Source organism: Engraulis encrasicolus, chromosome 23, assembly GCF_034702125.1.
Source record: "Engraulis encrasicolus isolate BLACKSEA-1 chromosome 23, IST_EnEncr_1.0, whole genome shotgun sequence".
In the NCBI taxonomy this organism is placed as follows: domain Eukaryota; kingdom Metazoa; phylum Chordata; class Actinopteri; order Clupeiformes; family Engraulidae; genus Engraulis; species Engraulis encrasicolus.
The window spans coordinates 25183598-25201777 of record NC_085879.1 but is presented as its reverse complement, the minus strand read 5'-3'; the positions used below and the strand labels follow the sequence as shown (position 1 = coordinate 25201777).

General features: G+C 46.2%; 1 protein-coding gene across 1 annotated transcript in view; it reads right to left on the bottom strand.

Annotated features, from left to right (window-relative positions):
- The window catches only part of n4bp3 (NEDD4 binding protein 3), a 56799-nt gene extending 42839 nt beyond the window's left edge, over positions 1 to 13960 (bottom strand). Inside the window, exon 1 of the mRNA XM_063189879.1 lies at positions 13824 to 13960. The gene's annotated coding sequence lies outside the window, so the exon portion shown is untranslated. The remainder of the gene's footprint in view (positions 1 to 13823) is intronic.
- Positions 13961 to 18180: the final 4220 nt, after the last annotated feature.

The following is an 18180-nucleotide window of genomic DNA, read 5'->3' as shown; positions in this document are numbered from 1 at the left end:
TGTGTCCTTATGTGCTATGTGCTCCCTCCAGGCTCATCCAGTCACTTGGAAAATTCCTCACATTGCTGACCCCGCTGACCTTGCTGTGTGTAGTGTGTAGTGTGTGTGTGTGTGTGTGTATGTGTGTGTGTGTGTGTGTGTGTGTGTGTGTGCGTGTGCGTGTGTGTGTGTGTGTGTGTGTGTGATGTCTGGAGTTGACAGGGAAGACCCGGAGGAGGTGAGATGGGAGAGAAGACGTGTATGTGTGTGCGTGTGTGCGTGTGCACGCGTGTGAGGGATTGTGTGTGTGTGTGTGTGTGTGGTTAGTGCAGTGCATAAAAATACAGGTGTGCATCTTTGAGAGTTTTTTTTAATTATTATTCATGCTCCAAATAACTTTTCTTCCTTACTGGAAGTTGAGCATGGCTATCCTTTTCAACTGGGTTGGAGTGAATAATGGGCCATTTTCTGCTGTTGATTGTGTGTGTGTGTGTGTGTGTGTGTGTGTGTGTGTGTGTGTGTGTGTGTGTGTGTGTGTGTGTGTGTGTGTGTGTGTGTGTGTGTGTGTGTGTGTGTGTGTGTGTGTGTGTGTGTGTGTGTGAGTGCATGTTCGCGTGTTTCTGTGGAAGTCAAGCATCTGTTTTCTTTGTGCTGCGTATGTGTATTGTACTGTAGGGGAGTGAGTGGATGAGGAACATAGAGAGAGAACAGAGAGAGAACAGAGAGAGGGAGAGAGGGAGAGAGAGAGAGAGAGAGAGAGAGAGAGAGAGAGGGAAAGAGAGAGAGAGAGCAGACAAGCAGAGTTCACCAGGGACAAGCCCCAGCCTGCTCTCCTCCTCTCATTTACCTGTCTGAGAGAGAACAGGAGGAGGGGGAGAGAGAGAGAGAGAGAGAGAGAGAGAGAGAGAGAGAGAGAGAGAGAGAGAGAGAGATATGGAAAAAGCAGAGTGGGGGGTAGACCAGAGAAGAGAGAGAGGGGGGGGGGATACGTATATAGACACAGAAGGAGAGTGTATCAAGGAAGGATTGAAGGAAGGAGAAAGAGAGAGACAAAAAGAGGGAGAGAGAGAGAGAGAGAGAGAGAGATGGAGATGGAGATGGAAAAGGCTAGGTGGGGGGTAGGCTGGAGAACAGAGACGGGGTGAAAGAGGGGGATATAGACATAGAAAGACGGTGATTGAAGTGGAGAGAGAGAGAGAGAGATAGAGAGAGTGGAAGAGAGGGAACGAGAGGGGGAGGTAGACAATGCAAAGTCGCAGAGCTAGACTCATTTCCTTCAACCTGAGCTTCCAGCAACTACTACAGTTAGCAGTTCAAGGCAGCCTTTTAAGGGCAGATTTTCAAAACGGGACATAAAGATACCCAGTGATGCGGGACAAATGGAACAGATGCAAAATAGAAAATAGAATGAAGCCCCCGTTAAGTCCCCAACTCCCATTGTCATTGTGACACAGCACTCCACAGCACACAAGTGTTCACTGCACACTGCACACAACTAAATTGCATTTATGCCTCACCCGTGCAAGGGGGCAGCCCCCAATGGCGCCCCTGGGGAGCAGTGCGGCAGGACAGTACCATGCTCAGGGTACCTCAGTCATGGGGGAGAGCACTGGTTGATTACTCCCCCCACCAACCTGGCGGATTGGGAGTCGAACCGGCAACCTTTGGGCTACAAGTCTGACGCCCTAACCGCTTACCCATCCATACAGGTTTTGGTATATTAACCATGAAGGGTAATGCAATATATAAGACACCTGTATGCAAGTATACAGTAGTATGTACATTTCTCTGCAGTAGCGTCGTGGCCTGAACTTTTATTTTGTCCTGTTAAAACACAGCGTTATGATGAATTTGATGCTACCAAAATAGCAATGATCAACTCGTAGTACATTACGTAGCCTCTTTGTGCAGATGGAGTCGCCGGCAGGCCTATTCACTATTTTCTGAAAACATGCAACTACATCATAACAACATAGCAATGACATTGCAGAGAGGCTTGAGTAACAGATTAAGACATAGCCATTACAATTTTGGTGACAGTAAGGTTATAGCATGGGCTCTGCACAAAGGGGTGAAATAGAGTAGAGTAGAGTAGAGTAGAGTGCCTTTATTGATCCCCAAGGGGAAATTCAGGTCCTGTGTTATGTCATAGTAGTGTAGTACTATGGTAGTTAACTTTCCATTTTATATTGCATTGTCAAATTTGCACTAAAAACAATATGAAGCCTAATAGCAATACTCTGAAAGGCTTTTTATTAGTTTAAATGTTGGCGTAGTTACTGTACTTTGCCTTTGTAGGGCAGAGCTGGCACCACACAGTTGCAGCTTACAAAACAACTCGACTCACTAATCCAATGAGAGCGTTCCGTTCTCGTGTTGTTGTTGTTGTTGTTGTTGTTTGCTTTGGAGGTGAGACTATTGACAGGCCGTTACATAACGCGCTCGTGGTAGTGGCATCGAGTTTGCCACACGGTTGCAGTAGACACTGCTAGTAGTATTGATGAAAACTGGATCAGTGCTATTTGGCATGGAAGGCAGAGGGGGGCGGGGTCAACTAAGGGCATGATGTGTGTGTGTGTGTGTGTGTGTGTGTGTGTGTGTGTGTGTGTGTGTGTGTGTGTGTGTGTGTGTGTGTGTGTGTGTGTGTGTGTGTGTTTGTATGTGTGTGTGTGTGTGGATGGTGTGTGCGTGTGCATGTGTGTTCATGCGTTTGTCTGTGGTGATAGCAGCATGGAGCTACAGAAAGCGGATGGCAAAACTGGACAACTGACGGACTGTCACTCGAATAAAAGCATTTACAACCTCCCAGACTCAGGCCTGCTGTCAAAACTGAATCACAGCTCCTCTTGACCCACTAAGGATTTAACCCATTGTGACCTGGAGCGACATATACGCTGCATTAAGGTTCTTGAGGTTTGAGTTGTTTTATTAAAAATGTAGCTATGTTAGAGCTGAATGAACACATTTTACTGCAAAATGAAGATTCTAGCGTTTAAATGCAACTTATGTCATGTTTTTATGTGCTTCGAAGGCTGAGATATTCAGGTTTTAATAGGGAGAGGGCACCTTTTCTCAAAAAGGGCTTAGGCTAACAAAAAAATAAATGATCAAAAAATGCCATCATATCCCTAAGCCAACCCATCCCATCCCATCCCATCCCATCTCATCCCATCCCATCCCATCCAAGCCCAGCCCAAATCAAAACACAACACAACGCAACACAACACAACACAACACAACACAACACAACACAACACAACACAACACAACACAACACAGCACAACACAGCCCAGCACAGCCCAGCACAGCCCAACACAACCCAACACAGCCCAGCATAGCCCAGCCCAGCCCAGCTACTTGTTAATACAATGCCACAGTATGAGTAGAGGGGAGTAGAGTATAATGTATTAATCCAGAGTGGTATGTGATAGTGTGCTGGTGCATGTGTTTACTTACTGTTTGTGTTTATGTGTGTGGATAGGGGCTTAGACCACAACACACTGATGGTACAACCCAATAAAAATGTCTCACTGACTGAACACAGTAGGGATTGTAATTCACAATGCAACCAACAAAAAAACTTGCAGGAGACAAACTCCATCTCCATTCACCTTCCCAGCCCATCCCTTCCCATCCCAGCTGCAGGTGATGAATTAACCTGATTATCATCGACTTTCAAATCTCTTAGAGACATGGTCTGACCAAGAGCATAGCAATTAACCCAAATGGCATGGTTGACCCTCCTCCTTAGGTTTGCTACTGGTTGACTGGTCTCCGACAAAGTGGGTGGCGTTCCCGATTTTTCCGGAGATCAGAAACTTATTTAACTTTGCTCTTGACCTGACTAGAAGCAACGCTGAAAGTGTTGCGTCACTAGGAGGGCATGGCCTGGCTAGTAATGAACATCACATAATGCCGACAGGCAGCACCTCTTCAATTTCACATCCCCGGGGCACTGTTTTACTTTTTCCTTTTCATCGCATTCACTTTTTTCTTTTCTTTTCTCTTTTTTCTTTTCTTTTCTTTCTGTTTTGCTGGGTAGGCAGGCAGCAGCCACTTGTCTATATAAAGACACAATAAGGGCGAGTGAGCCTGACTCCCGCCCACTGCTGCTGAGTGTTACACTGAACTGTACTGTATACCGTGGCCCACACACACACACACACACACACACACACACACACACACACACACACAAACACACACTAACACACACACACTGTACCATACCGTGGCCCACACACACACACATATACACACAGAGACACACACACACACACACACACACACACACACACACACACACACACACACACACACACACACACACACACACACACACACACACTGACTGTACCGTAGGTGGCCCACACACACACACACACACACACACACACACACACACTGTACCGTACAATGGCCCACACACACACACACACACACACACACACACACACACACACACACACACACACACACACACACACACACACACACACACACACACACACACACAGTATGCAGTGCAGTTATTATATTGAGAGCTGCTCCATATAAAATGTGCCTTTGAACGTTCCTGCTGCTGCCATTGCCTACCACTACACTGTGTGGGAAAGTGTGTGTGTGTGTGTGTGTGTATGTGTGTGTGTGTGTGTGTGTGTGTGTGTGTGTGTGTGTGTGTGTGTGTGTGTGTGTGTGTGTGTGTGTGTGTGTGTGTGAGTGTGAGTGCGTGCGTGCGTGCGTGTGTGCTGCAATGCGGGGGAAATCAGCATGAGTTCATTCTTGTGTTAACTCAGTGTACTTACCGGTACTTTGTTTTCTTTTTAAATTCTTATCTGGTGTTATTACTGGATGATAACTGTAGATAACTAATTTAATGACTACTAGATGACTTGATGATACTTGATGAACTTACATATCAGGTCCTTGGCTATTGTTAGTATCATTTCAATGCACAGAATATGAAGTTTGTGAGTACCATATTTTCAAGGCACTGACAGAATGTGAAGTCTGTCAAAGTCAGTGCATCCCAAAGCATGATCTTTTTGAACTACTGTTTCCTAGACTTTGAGTCCCTACATTGTACGTACTCCAGTGTCATTTCAATCCACACTGCAACATTGCAAGCCAGTTAAAAAAAAAAAAAAGTAAATTGCCCTGCTGCCTTAAGCTTGTAAGTTTACTCAACTCGAGGATTTCTCAAGTTGAGTCAACTTACAATCTTAAGACAGCAGGGCAACTTACTTTTTTATGTTTAACTGGCTGCAATGTTTTACAGTGTTGAAAGTATTCCAGTGTCATTTTAATCCATAACTGTGTGTTTTTGCATGGCCTATAATACCAAGGGAGCAATATAAACACACTGAAGCAGAGCAAAGTTATTCCCTGCAGTGTTGCCAGATTGGGCGGTTTTCCACCCAATTGGGCTGGTTAGGATGGCCGTCTGCGGGTAGAAATGTGTAAAAGAGGGAATTTGGGCGGGTTTTTCAGCAAATTCATGACCCTAGAAATCAATAAAATGTAGTTCAAATTGGGTGGGATTTACTGTTAGTAGTGCTTCCAGGCGGGTTTTGAGTATTTTTTGGGCTGTAAATCATCATGGCATATCTGGCAACCCTGATTCCCTGGTCTTGGCAATCACCCAATGCATTGTAGCAGCAGGTTTGATGTTTTTTTTCCCTCCCTCATTCATTCCGCCCCATTCTACTCTGTGACATTAACGTGCTGTAACCAGAGTGCCAACTCCAGACAATAGGGCCCCCCAGTCGCTCATTTTCTGGATTTTGTTTTTATTTCCCCTGTGCCGTGTGTGGTATTTGGGAGGACAAAGGAGGCTCACTGCGCTCCGGCAGTACACCACCATACACTACACCACACTACAACCCCAACAACACACTACAACCCCCACATCACACCACACCATAACATACCATACCATACTACAACACACCACACTACACCAGACCGCCCACTCATACTACACAATACTACTCATACTACTAACACACCACACCGCACAACACTTCACACCATACTTCACCCTACTCCATACTACATCACACTACACTGCACAGCACCATCCTACACCACGCCACACCACACCATACCACACCATACTACACTACACCACACCATAGTAGTAGACACCACTCCACACTATACACTATACTACACCAAACCACACCAAACCACCCTATACCACTCCACACCACACTACCCTACACCACACCAATTCACACCACCCTACACCACACCACATCACACCACCCTACACCACACCACACCACATTACACGATACTACACCACATCACATCACACCACACCACCCTACACCACTCCACACCAGACCACCCTACACCACTCCACTCCACTAGACATCACACCACCCTACACCACTTCACACCACCCTACACCCCTTCACACCACACCACACCACACCACTCCACTTCACACCACACCACACCACACCACCCTACACCCCTTCACACCACCCTACACCACACCACTCCACTTCACACCACTCCACTTCACACCACACCACTCCACCTCACACCATACTACACCACACCACTACACACCACACCACCCTACACCACTCCACACCACCACACCACACCACACCACCCTACACGACTCCACTACACACCACACCACACCACTACAGACCACACCACACCACTACAGACCACACCACACCACCCTACACCACTCCACACCACTCCATCCTACACCACACTACACCACTCCACACCACTCCACACTACACCACTCCACACCACACCACTCCACTCCACACTACACTACACCACTCCACACCACACCACTCCACACCACACCACCCTACACCACACCACACCACCCTACACCACTCCACACCACTCCATCCTACACCACACTACACCACACCACATCACACCACACCTCTCCCTGGTCTGCTCTGGCCACCACCCATCCACTGTTTGCTGTGCCCTCTGGAAGAATAAGCCCACCACACCACACCACTGTCCCAGCCAACCCAACAGCTCCAGCCAACCCCATAGCACCAGTCCCTGGGGGTCCGGACGCTTCCATTGTCGACCACAAAATACCCCAGTGTGGATGTGGCTATTAGTGTGTGTGTGTGTGTGTGTGTGTGTGTGTGTGTGTGTGTGTGTGTGTGTGTGTGTGTGTGTGTGTGTGTGTGTGTGTGTGTGTGTGTGTGTGTGTGTGTGTGCGAGAGAGTGTGTGCATGTGCATGCATGTGTTTGACTGGGTGACACTGTTAGTGTGTGTGATTGACTATTGGTGTGTGTGTGTATGCGTGCACGCTTACATATCTGTGTTTGTGGCTGTGTGTGCACACATGCCTGTGTGTTCATGCATGTGTGCGTTCGAGCACATGTGTGCGTGCATATGTGTCTGCATGTGTGTTCACACATGCATGATGCTGGCACTGTCTGGATGACTGCTTGAATGCAACAGGACCTGACAGAAATCATTGGTTCACCACCACAAACTATGGCAGGGGAGGAAGGACAAAATAGGGCTCAGGGCCATGGTAAGTACATCATTCACCCTTTAAAAAAAACAACAAAAAATACCAGCAAGACCAAAAAAAGAGAAAAAGATTTGAAAAAAAGCATGCCCCACAGGGCTTCCGTGTAAGAAAAAAAGAACCCAAAATACATCATGGTTTGCACTTTGAAGCCAAAATATCAAAGAACTGTTGATGTTGGCCAGAGGAAAAAGAATCCCAATCTCCAGAGACCCTGGGCTCCTTTCAGAAATCGTATTCTATCTTGTCATGGTCTTCCTTAGAAAGGTGATTCCACGGCCCTGCCGTGGCCAACCAGTAGGGCACTCACCTGCTATGCGGCTGACCCGGGTTCGATTCCCGACCCGGGTCCTTTGCCAACCCCTCCCCGTCCCTCTCCCAATTCACTTCCTGTCCACCTCTCACACTGTCCTACCAAATAAAGTTGGAAAAGACCCCCAAAAAAGAAAGCCGAGACACCTCCCTCTCTGGTGAAAAAAGTTCCGCCGATGATAGTGATGTCATGATGTCGTTACAAAAGGAGAGAGAGAGAGAGAGAGAGAGAGAGAGAGAGATCAGGAGGTTAACAGTCTTTAATTACACAGGCACAGACAATCTTCTTCCCGAGGGATAAACTGAGTTAAAGACAAAAGGAGAACTATGAGAGGAAGAGAGAGCGAAAACACGCCAGAAAAGAGGGAGAGGGGGAGGGAGAGAGATAGATAGACATAAAAGAGTAGAGACTAGAGAGTAGTGTGAGAGTGCAGGTACGGTACTGCATGTGCTTATGTGTGTGTCTGTGTGTGTGTGTGTGTGTGTGTGTGTGTGTGTGTGTGTGTGTGTGTGTGTGTGTGTGTGTGTGTGTGTGTGTGTGTGTGTGTGTGTGTGTGTGTGTGTGTGTGTGTGTGTGTGTGTGTGTGTGTGTGTGTGTGTGTGTGTGTGTGTGCGCGCGCGCGCGTGTGTGTGTGTGTGGCCGTATCTAAAGAGAGAGGGTGAAATCTGTCTAATCCTAATCTAATCCAGCACGAGACCGTCTCAGGGCCTAACAGATCAAGTGTTGAGCCACACAGAGCACAGAGGTAGAGAGGTGGGGGGGGGAGAGAGAGAGAGAGAGAGAGAGAGAGAGAGAGAGAGAGAGAGAGAGAGAGAGAGAGTGAGAGTGAGTCTTAGGGCCTGACAGATCAAGTGTTGAGCCACACAGGGCAGAGAGAGACTGACAGACAGAACGACAGAGACAGAGACAGAGACAGAGACAGAGCGAGAGAGAGAGAGTGTAATCACTTCAACGCCTTGAGTGTGAGTATGAGAGAGAGAGAGAGAGAGAGAGAGAGAGAGAGAGAGAGAGAGAGAGAGAGAGAGAGAGAGAGGGATGAAGATGGCAAGAGTGAGAAGATGAGGAGAGGAGGTACTAGATCCACGGCTCGCTGGACATCAGGCCTTATTAGCAGCCCGATTATCGTGCCCCTCCCCTGGGGAGAATCCCCTGCCGGCCCTGGCCTGCCTGGCTGCCTGGCTGCCTGGCTGGCTGCCTAGTGCAGGGGTTCCCAATCTTTACCATGGCAAGACTCCCCATTATATCAGTAGATTCCAGCCAAAGCCCCCGCGCCACGGTATTTTTTCGGAGCACCCGGTTTCACAACTCGATGAAGGTGCATTCCTCAACCCACTACTACAGAAAGTATAACACGCCTACATATAAACAATATTAAGAAGAAAATGATTCCACTGGGATTGTTAAGCTTACTTTAGGTTTATTTTGGCTACTTTAAATTAGTAAATGTACAATTAGTAATTTTATGTCACTATATTTTTCCTGCCAACCTGCCGCGCCCCCCCTGGTATCCCCTCGCGGCCCCCCAGGGGTCCCCGGCCCCCACTTTGAAAACTACTGGCCTAGTGAGTGCACAGCTCCAGCATGGGCCCTGTACTGTCTGGCCCTGGGACATCAGGCCACGCCAGCACTAGCATCTGCCAACAGGAGATAACTAGCTAGACCCGACCAGACTACACTATAGGGCCTAATTCTCACAGCAGCAGACATAGACATATTAAGCTCTCTCTCTCTCTCTCTCTCTCGCTCTCCCTGAATTCTACACTTAGAGAGTTGATTTAACATATTGCATTTGGTCCCAGAGTACTCTTTAAGTGGAGAATTAACACTGGCTTCTGTGTAGAATCTCTCTCTCTATATATATCCCTGTCTCTTCCTCTGTTTTCTACTCTAGTTTCCTCTAACTCCACCCCCCTCTGTGTGTCCCTAGACTCTCTCTGTGTGTCCCTATTTCTCTCTCTCTCTCTCTCTCTCTCTCTCTCTCTCTCTCTCTCTCTCTCTCTCTGTGTCTCTCTGTGTCTCTCTCTCTCTCTCTCTCTCTCTCTCTCTCTCTCTCTCTCTCTCTCTCTCTGTGTTGCACTACTTTCCCCTTGTCCTCTGCTTCTGCCTCCAAGATGATTCTGGACGACGCCCAAGCATCTGAAATGGGGTCTGAGGCTACTTCAAAAGCAGGCCGAGGGAGCAGGGATTTGGAGTGGAGGAGGAGTGGAGGAGCAGAGACAGAGGAGAGAAAGAGGAGGAGGAGAGGAAGAGGCAAAGAGGAGAGGAGAGACAGAGGAGAGGAAGAGGAGGAAGAAAGGAGGAGGGAAAGAGGAGAGGAGAGACAGAGGAGAGGAAGAGGAGGAGGAGAGGAGAGAGAGGAGAGGAAGGGAGGAGGAAATGACGAAGAGATGAGAGGAAGAGGAGGCTGAAAGGAGGAGGAGAGGAGAGGAAGAGGAGGAGGAAAGGAGGGGGAGAGGAGATACAGGAGAGGAAGTGGAGGAGGAAAGGAGGAAGAGAGGAGAGACAGAGGAGGAGAGGGGTAGAGCGGAGGAAGAGGCAGAGGAAGAGAACCAGCTGATATAACATGAGGAACTCTCTCCCTGTGTTTAGCCCTCTCTCTCTCTCTCTCTCTATTTCTCCCTCTCTCTCTCTGTTTTTCTCTGCCTCGCTGTTTCAGCACCCCCCCACCTCCCTCTCTCTCTCTCTCTCTCTCTCTCTCTCTCTCTCTCTCTCTCTTTCTACCCCCTCCTCTGTGTGTGTGTGTGTGTGTGTGTGTGTGTGTGTGTGTGTGTGTCCCTGTGTTAAGCTCTCTCCCTCTCTCTCTCTCTCACTCTCTCTCTTGCTCTCTCTCTCTGTTTTTCTCTGTCTCGCTGTTTCAACACCCCCCACCACCACCACCACTCTCTCACTCTCTCTCTATCTCTCTTTCTACCCCCTCCTCTGCGTGTGTGTGTGTGTGTGTGTGCGTGCGTGCGTGCGCGTGCGTGCGTGCGTGTGTGTGCGCACGTGCGTGCGAGCGTGCGTGCGCGTGTGTGTCCAAGCGTCGGCTCTCACGCTCGGCCCTTTTGGCTGCCTGGTTGGGTTTCGCTCACTACACTAGTTCACACTCCGCTCCGCTCACACCGTCTCGCTATCTGTCCTATGGGCTCGCATTACTCACCATGGCTTTGAGTGACACACTAAAGAAACTAGCAACATACCTCTCTTTCACACTCCAGCACGCACAGGCGCGAGCAAACACAGGCGCGAACACACACACACACACACATACACACACACACACACACACACACACACACACACATACACACACACACACACACACACAAACAAAACCGACCCTGTCTTCAGCTCTTTCAAAACCTCCCCCTCGTCACCTCTTTCCACTGTGACAGACAGCCGATGACAGGGCTGGTTCTAGAGAATTTGGTGCCCTAGGCGAGCACGAGCACCCCTCTTTCCTTTCGTGGAATTAGAAAGTATCTGTAAGCATATTGTCATACATCTGATTAAGCACAGCTGATCTACTACTACCTACACACAGCATGTGCCGAATAATCATTGTCAATGTAAAGTGCAGTGCATTGTGTCGCTTCATTTTCTAATTGTTCGGGACTTGCCGCCCCAAGACATTTGGCGCCTTAGGCAAGCGCCTTGTCTAATGCTTTGCGTATGCCTTGCGCCGGCCCCGGCCGATGACACACAATCGTGAGGCTAAGTCGTCTAAACACAGCTGACGAGGCGCACTGCCTGTTTCCTGTCCTCTCCTCTCCTCTTGACGCGTCATCGTGACCGAATCACGGCATGTCGGCGGCAGCGCCAGAGTATGTCAGCCGGGGCAGGCTGGCAGCGTTGCCAGACGTGTCTGATCATTTCCAGCCCAAATGGTTCTCAAATGAAACGCCCGGAGACACTAAATTCCACCCAATTTCAAACAAATTGTATTGATTTCTATGCTCATAAAACTACAGAAAAAACCCTCTCAATGGCCGTTTTTGACCGTTTTCACCAAGCAGACGGCTATCCCCAAGCTGCCAAACCTGGCAACACAGCAGGCAGGCAGGGAGGTAGACAAACTTGCTTTCAAGTTCAGCCCCACAACAATTAGTGCTTACATAAACAAACACTGTCGTCTCAAGCAGAGTGAAACCGGACATTGTCAATGTCTATTCATGCCATTCTATGTCATCATCAGCTGTCTGTCTGTGCTGTACTGTATGTGTCCTGTTCGGACGCCAAGATGTCTCTGATAAAAACTCTTTGTGCTGTGGTGAGATTCTGCTGTGTGGTTGGTGTTTTTATCGTTTTATCTTCAACGGAGCAGAATAAATACTGGATGACACACTAGCGATTGAACTGACTTGGTGTGTGTGTGTTTTTTTTAAAAGATTGATCCAAAACACTTGTCAAGTGATGTCACTGCCCTCATTGTACAAAGCATGTATGTGTGTGTGTGTGTGTGTGTGTGTGTGTGTGTGTGTGTGTGTGAGAGGGTGGGTGTTAGAGAGAAAGAGAGAGAGAGAGAGAGAGAGAGAGAGAGAGAGAGAAAGATTTTGCTTCCAAAGAATGCTAACTTGTAATGTGGAATCAAATTAAGTGCATGAAATGTATGTGTGTGTGTGTGTGTGTGTGTGTGTGTGTGTGTGTGTGTGTGTGTGTGTGTGTGTGTGTGTGTGTGTGCGCGTGCGTGCGTGCGTGTGCGTGCGTGTGCGTGCATGTGAATGGGCTGGGGTCTACAATATTGGAGGGCAACATTTGATGGCAGTCCACCCACTCAGTCTGACACAGAAGAAGAAGAAGAATAAAGACAGACATGACGTAAAAAGGGTCTCGTTTTGGACCACCACACCCTTGACCACCTTCCCCCACCCCCCCAAACAAGTGCCACCTCACAATGGGCCCATGGCTCCAAAGGTCAAGGGTCGTCCAGTGGCCTCTGGTAACCACGGTTACTGGCTGGCATAGGGGAGCACTGGTGGCTCCGCTTTTGTCCCCAAAACTGCTGGGTATCAAAAAGGGGGGTCTGTGCAATGGCGTGTGGGGCAAGAAGCTCGCCCACTACACACCACACCACACACACAAACACACACCCCAAACACGCAACAAATGGACTCCTGTGCGGTGCTGTGCTGTGTGTGAGAATTTATGGGGGCAGACTCTCCGTCTCAAAGACCACCGTGACAGCTGCTACATGTAGGAGGATAGAACTAGAGGAGGTCCAAAGCAGTACATTCAGCAAGTCCAAAAACGACCCTCTGGTGACATTTTAAAACAAGTAGATCAAAAAGAGCACATTTGGCAAGTCCAAAAACGACCCTCTGGTGACATTTTAAAAACTAGTAGATCAAAAAAAAGCACAAGTCTAAAAACACCCCTCTAGTGACAAGCAGAAAACATAATGAGGAAACATATTTTAAAAACACAATTTACCCTGACACCCACACATATCATTGCCAACAACAAAAGAGAAGTTATGACAATGACATATGAAAGCCAGTTTAACAAGTTGAACAATTAAAAGTGGAAATAAAAAACTTCCCCACTTCAAGCACCGTTATATCCTCTATCTGTTTAATGACGCTGTAAATCCTGTTACAAGAAATAACTCAGGCCTGAAAAGTGAAAAGTACTCTGTGGAGAGAAGAGATATTTACAGTGTTATATCTGTTTGTTGTTGACACTAAACAACTTGGTGTCGTCATGGTCACTTGAAATCCAGAGACAAGCCTCTCAGTGAATGTGTTACACATGGCCTCTAATCCCATCCTGTGCGCAGTCTCTTGGGACTACAAAACAACCGATTCAACAATTGACATCCATGTTCTACCAATTTCACATTTGAAACTCCGCCGCTGGAACGAAGTTATTCAGTGAGGACTTCATACAAATCAGCATAGCATTGTGAAATAACGTCCGCAATCACTCCGCAAAACAGACATCGCTCCACTGGCGTAAAGCTTGTCTGCAGCAAGGCAAACGCGCGCACACGCATAAGCACCGGCGAAGTGAAACTTACCATATTCACAAGTAGACAGGTCACAGACAGGGAAATAATATCGCTCTCCTGAATTCGTTGAAGTTGTATTTGATCCTTGTATCGGCGAAAATGACGTCGAGGACGACTGGAGCGTGCTGCTGTCCCGTGCCGCTGCAATGTTGTGAATGGCACGTTCCCTTTTCCCTCTCTGAGATTTGAACTGCGCACTGAGCGAGCGCCAGAGAACTTTATTCCTGTACCCCACTCAAAGCGACCACCCTTGCTCAATAGCTTCACCCAGTGGGGGGAAAGCGTCCTGCGACTATTTTACCCTTACAAATAATTACTGTTTTATTCACTGTCACATATTTAGAAACCACAGTTCTAGTGTGCAAAAAAAGTAAAATAAAATAAGATAAATTAAAAGTTCAAGAAAAAGTGAAAAACACAGTTGTATTATTATTTGATTGTCGTGACTGCCTACAGCCTACTTTTGTACACACATAAGCACAGATTTGGGCACCATTCTCCATGGGTTTATTCTGTAGCAAGGCCAATGTTCTCTGTGTAGTAACCACATGGCATTGTGCAACAAACTGAACAAAAATCTGAAATGGTTTTGACTAAATGAAACCATCTTTCTGAAACAGAAGAAATTAACCCGTTTAGACACGGCGTTATAAATTTACTGTTACCAGAATTGTAATGACCTAATCGTAGTGCATTACTAAAGACCCTGTGTTATGTTATAGTAATGTAGTACTATAGTAGTTAACTTCTCAATGACTATTACATCGTTCCACTGGTGGATTATGGGGCTACGCCTTTGGGGAAAACGGCACTGCCACCAACCTGTGTTCATTGACATAGGCCTACATAGGCCTACATACATGTTCTCTCCTCTTGTCCCATCATCATTGGACCCTACATCACTTGTCTTCAATCACAACCACAACAACTACAATTATTTTTTAATATGTTTTTTGCTACGTCACCTTGCCTTTTTCTGAAACAGTAGAGAAATTAAGCATTGGGAAGACAGCACTGCCATTGCACTTTGATCCCTCTCAGAGACGTACTGTAGGCCTACATATTATATGCCGTTTTACACTGGCATGAGCATTCCTTTCTAACCATTATTCATCTGAATTAATGAAAAATATTTAATTCATGGTTAGTGGTTGATTGAAGCATTTATTATCAATCACCTGAGTTAAATGTTTTTTGTTTTGTTTTGGTTTTTAATCCTAACACAGCAACAAACTGTCTGAGAAATTCTCCCTGACAAATGGCTATAAGTCACAATTTCTGACAAGGAACGTTAACTTAAATGCACTGCATGACTGTGTTCCCTCCCTCCGTCTTCCTGTGGTATTTCATCATTGAGCCTTAAATCAGCTGCCTTCAATCCCAGCCTGACCGACCGTGCATGACAAAGACCACTTCATGGTATTAGGCCATACAGGCATGATGCACTCCGCAACGTTTACTGTCGCAGGCAGCCATGGCCGTAACTACCACTGAGGTCACAGAGGTCATGTCCTCAGTATTATTTTTTTTCAGAAATGTCAAATTTATCTATGATCAAAATTGATCTATGATCAACAATGATACATTCAGTCTGTATACTCCACCCCCATTTATCCTCAAGACAGTGATTACTGAAAACAAACTTAAGACTTTGACTAAAGAGTTAATTCTAAATGTACAGTATGTAGTAGGCCTACAGCTTGCAGTATTTGACCTCGGGATTTAAAAATGTCTCATTACAGCTTTGCAGGCAGCGAGCCAACCCAGCACATGACAGTTCCCAGACTTTTTAAAACATGCGCTTCTTTTTTCAAGTCTCTCCTCGCCCTGTCATTAGCATTCTTTGAGCGCATACAGACGGCACATTGCATTAGCCTACCTGGCCCCTGCAGGCACACACCTGAGTGAGCGGAGAGGAGAGGGGTGGAGAGGAGTGGAGTGGAGTGCATATGCTATGCGTGCCTGAACGAGGGCTGAGCTTCCTGTGGGAAGCTGGCAAGCAGAGATGTGGGGGGTAGTAGTCATTTCTCTCAGGGTTAAGTGTGTGTGTGTGTTTATGTGTGTGTGTGTGTCTGTGCGTGTGTGTTTGTTTATGTGTCTTGTGCGTGTGTGTGACAGAGACAGAGATATATATATATATATAGAGAGAGAGATAGAGAGTATGTGAGTGAGTGAGTGTGTGTGTGTGTGTGTGTGTGTGTGTGTGTGTGTAAAGCAGATCAAAGGCAACGTCAAAGGTATTCTCATTTGGGCCAAACCACTACTTTCGTTTGTTTCGTCTGATTAATAGCTTACGGTAGAGAATCTGTGTGATTATTTTTCAAATAACATCATAATCTCACTTTATTTCTAAGATGTAGTAGTTAGTTGATGAAAGTGACAGCCAAAGAACTTCAGTTCCCCTATATGAAGTAAATGCCACCGGTATATTACTTAAATCAGTCATAGGCTAATGCTTTAATAGTGCATTCAAATATTTTTAAAATACATACAGTTTTTGTTTTATCATTGATGATGAACAGAGTGAATTGTTGGACAAACCAAATGCACCTTGCACATGTGTTTTTCAAAATATTTTATTATGAAACGGGTATGAAACAATCATGATGAGAGAAAAAAACACACACTTTTATGCAGTCTAAAAAAAACCCTTGCATTTCTTTTACATAACCATGTACGCTGCCTTTTTCAAACATTTCCTCTTTTCTCCTGTTGTGATAATGTACTCATCTACCTTTTGGATTATATAACCTGGTGTTAATACGCTGTAGAATATTCTAGTTCAGTGGTTCCCAAACTTTTTTTCTGCCGGGACCCCCTTTCCAACAAATGATTATTTTCACAACCCCCTTCCCCTGTCATATTCCAAACGCGAAACACTTTTTGCCCATTAATATTGCTAAATTTGATTCGAAATTCACAGGAAAAGTAAATACATTTGTTATCCAGAAGTGAATACTCTTACCAATACCAATTTATAGAATTAGGTTAAATCTTTAACTGTGGCTTTGCCCTTTTTTATGAAAAGCATATTCTGTTTGTGACCCCCTTGAAGTACCTCCACGACTCAACTAGGGGTCCCGACACCCAGTTTGGGAACCACCGTGTCTACTGTACTGTATGTGGGAAGCGTGATACCGTTGGTGTGCCACCTCAAACCATCAGCAGTGATTAGGTAATTCAGTTCACAAGGCTGCATTCTAATATAAGAAGAAAGAAAATCCGCACACTGTTGCTGCTCACCGATTAATTGAACACAACGTTTCGACCTCAGGCGGTTCTTCGTCAGGTGTACAGGACCTAAACACCAGACGAAGACCGCCTGAGATTGAAACATTGTGTTCCATAAATCGGTGAGCAGCAACAGTGTGCAGATTTTCTTTCTTTTACGCACGTTTGTTTGATCCAGCACCTGTTTTCCTGGAAGTGCGTGCATCACCTACACTACTTTTGCATTCTAATTTAAAATATGAAAAGCACACATTGTACGGTAACACTTTCTGCACTCTACAATACATTCGCTTTGCAGTGCTTCTCTAATACCATCCTATAAATAGCAAATTATTAGGTTAGTGTACATTTGCATCCTCTGGATGCTGAAAGCAAACTGTTTTCTCCAAAGTGAGCAAGCAAGTGCAGCCAGATGGTGTTGAGCAGAGTGCAGGTTAATTGCACAACAGATTGTTGCAGCGCTAATTAAAGGTGCATTGTGTAGAATGGTGGCCAGAGTAGGTATTGCAACTATGCTGCTCATTGAAACCGTGCTGCCTATTGCCAAATGCGATCTTTTCATGAATATTTACTAAATAATAAACTAATATTTACTAGTATAAACAAAAGACAGTAAGTTTTGCTGCTAAAAATGTCTATTTCTGGAAATTCAAAATGGCAGACCATGGAGAAGATCCCCCTTTTCATGTATGAAAAATGCAATTTTCCCAGTCACAATGAATACTTAGAATTTGATGTTGGTGGTAAGTATTTGTGGAGAAGGTAACATTTGTGAATGGGCTGCATGAATTCTGCAAATAAAGCACTAAAAATATTACACAGTGCACCTTTAAACACATTAAGAGTAGGACCAATATTCCGAATGCTAAAATTCAACTCTCAGAGTGTTAAGTTGACTCTGAGTTAAACTTGACCGTATATACTTCTATCCTCCAGTCTCCTCCTGACTCAAGACTTGGTGTTGAATTAACACAGCAAATGCACTGTGCATAGTATCTGCATTTCAGCCAAAGATATTTCACATTCTCCTCCTCCTGTATTGACTGTTGCAGTCTTTCCTTCATGGGCCAGGCAGGGCTGGATTAACGCACAGGCCAGATATGGCTGCAGCCTAGGGCCCCCCACAAGGCAGGGG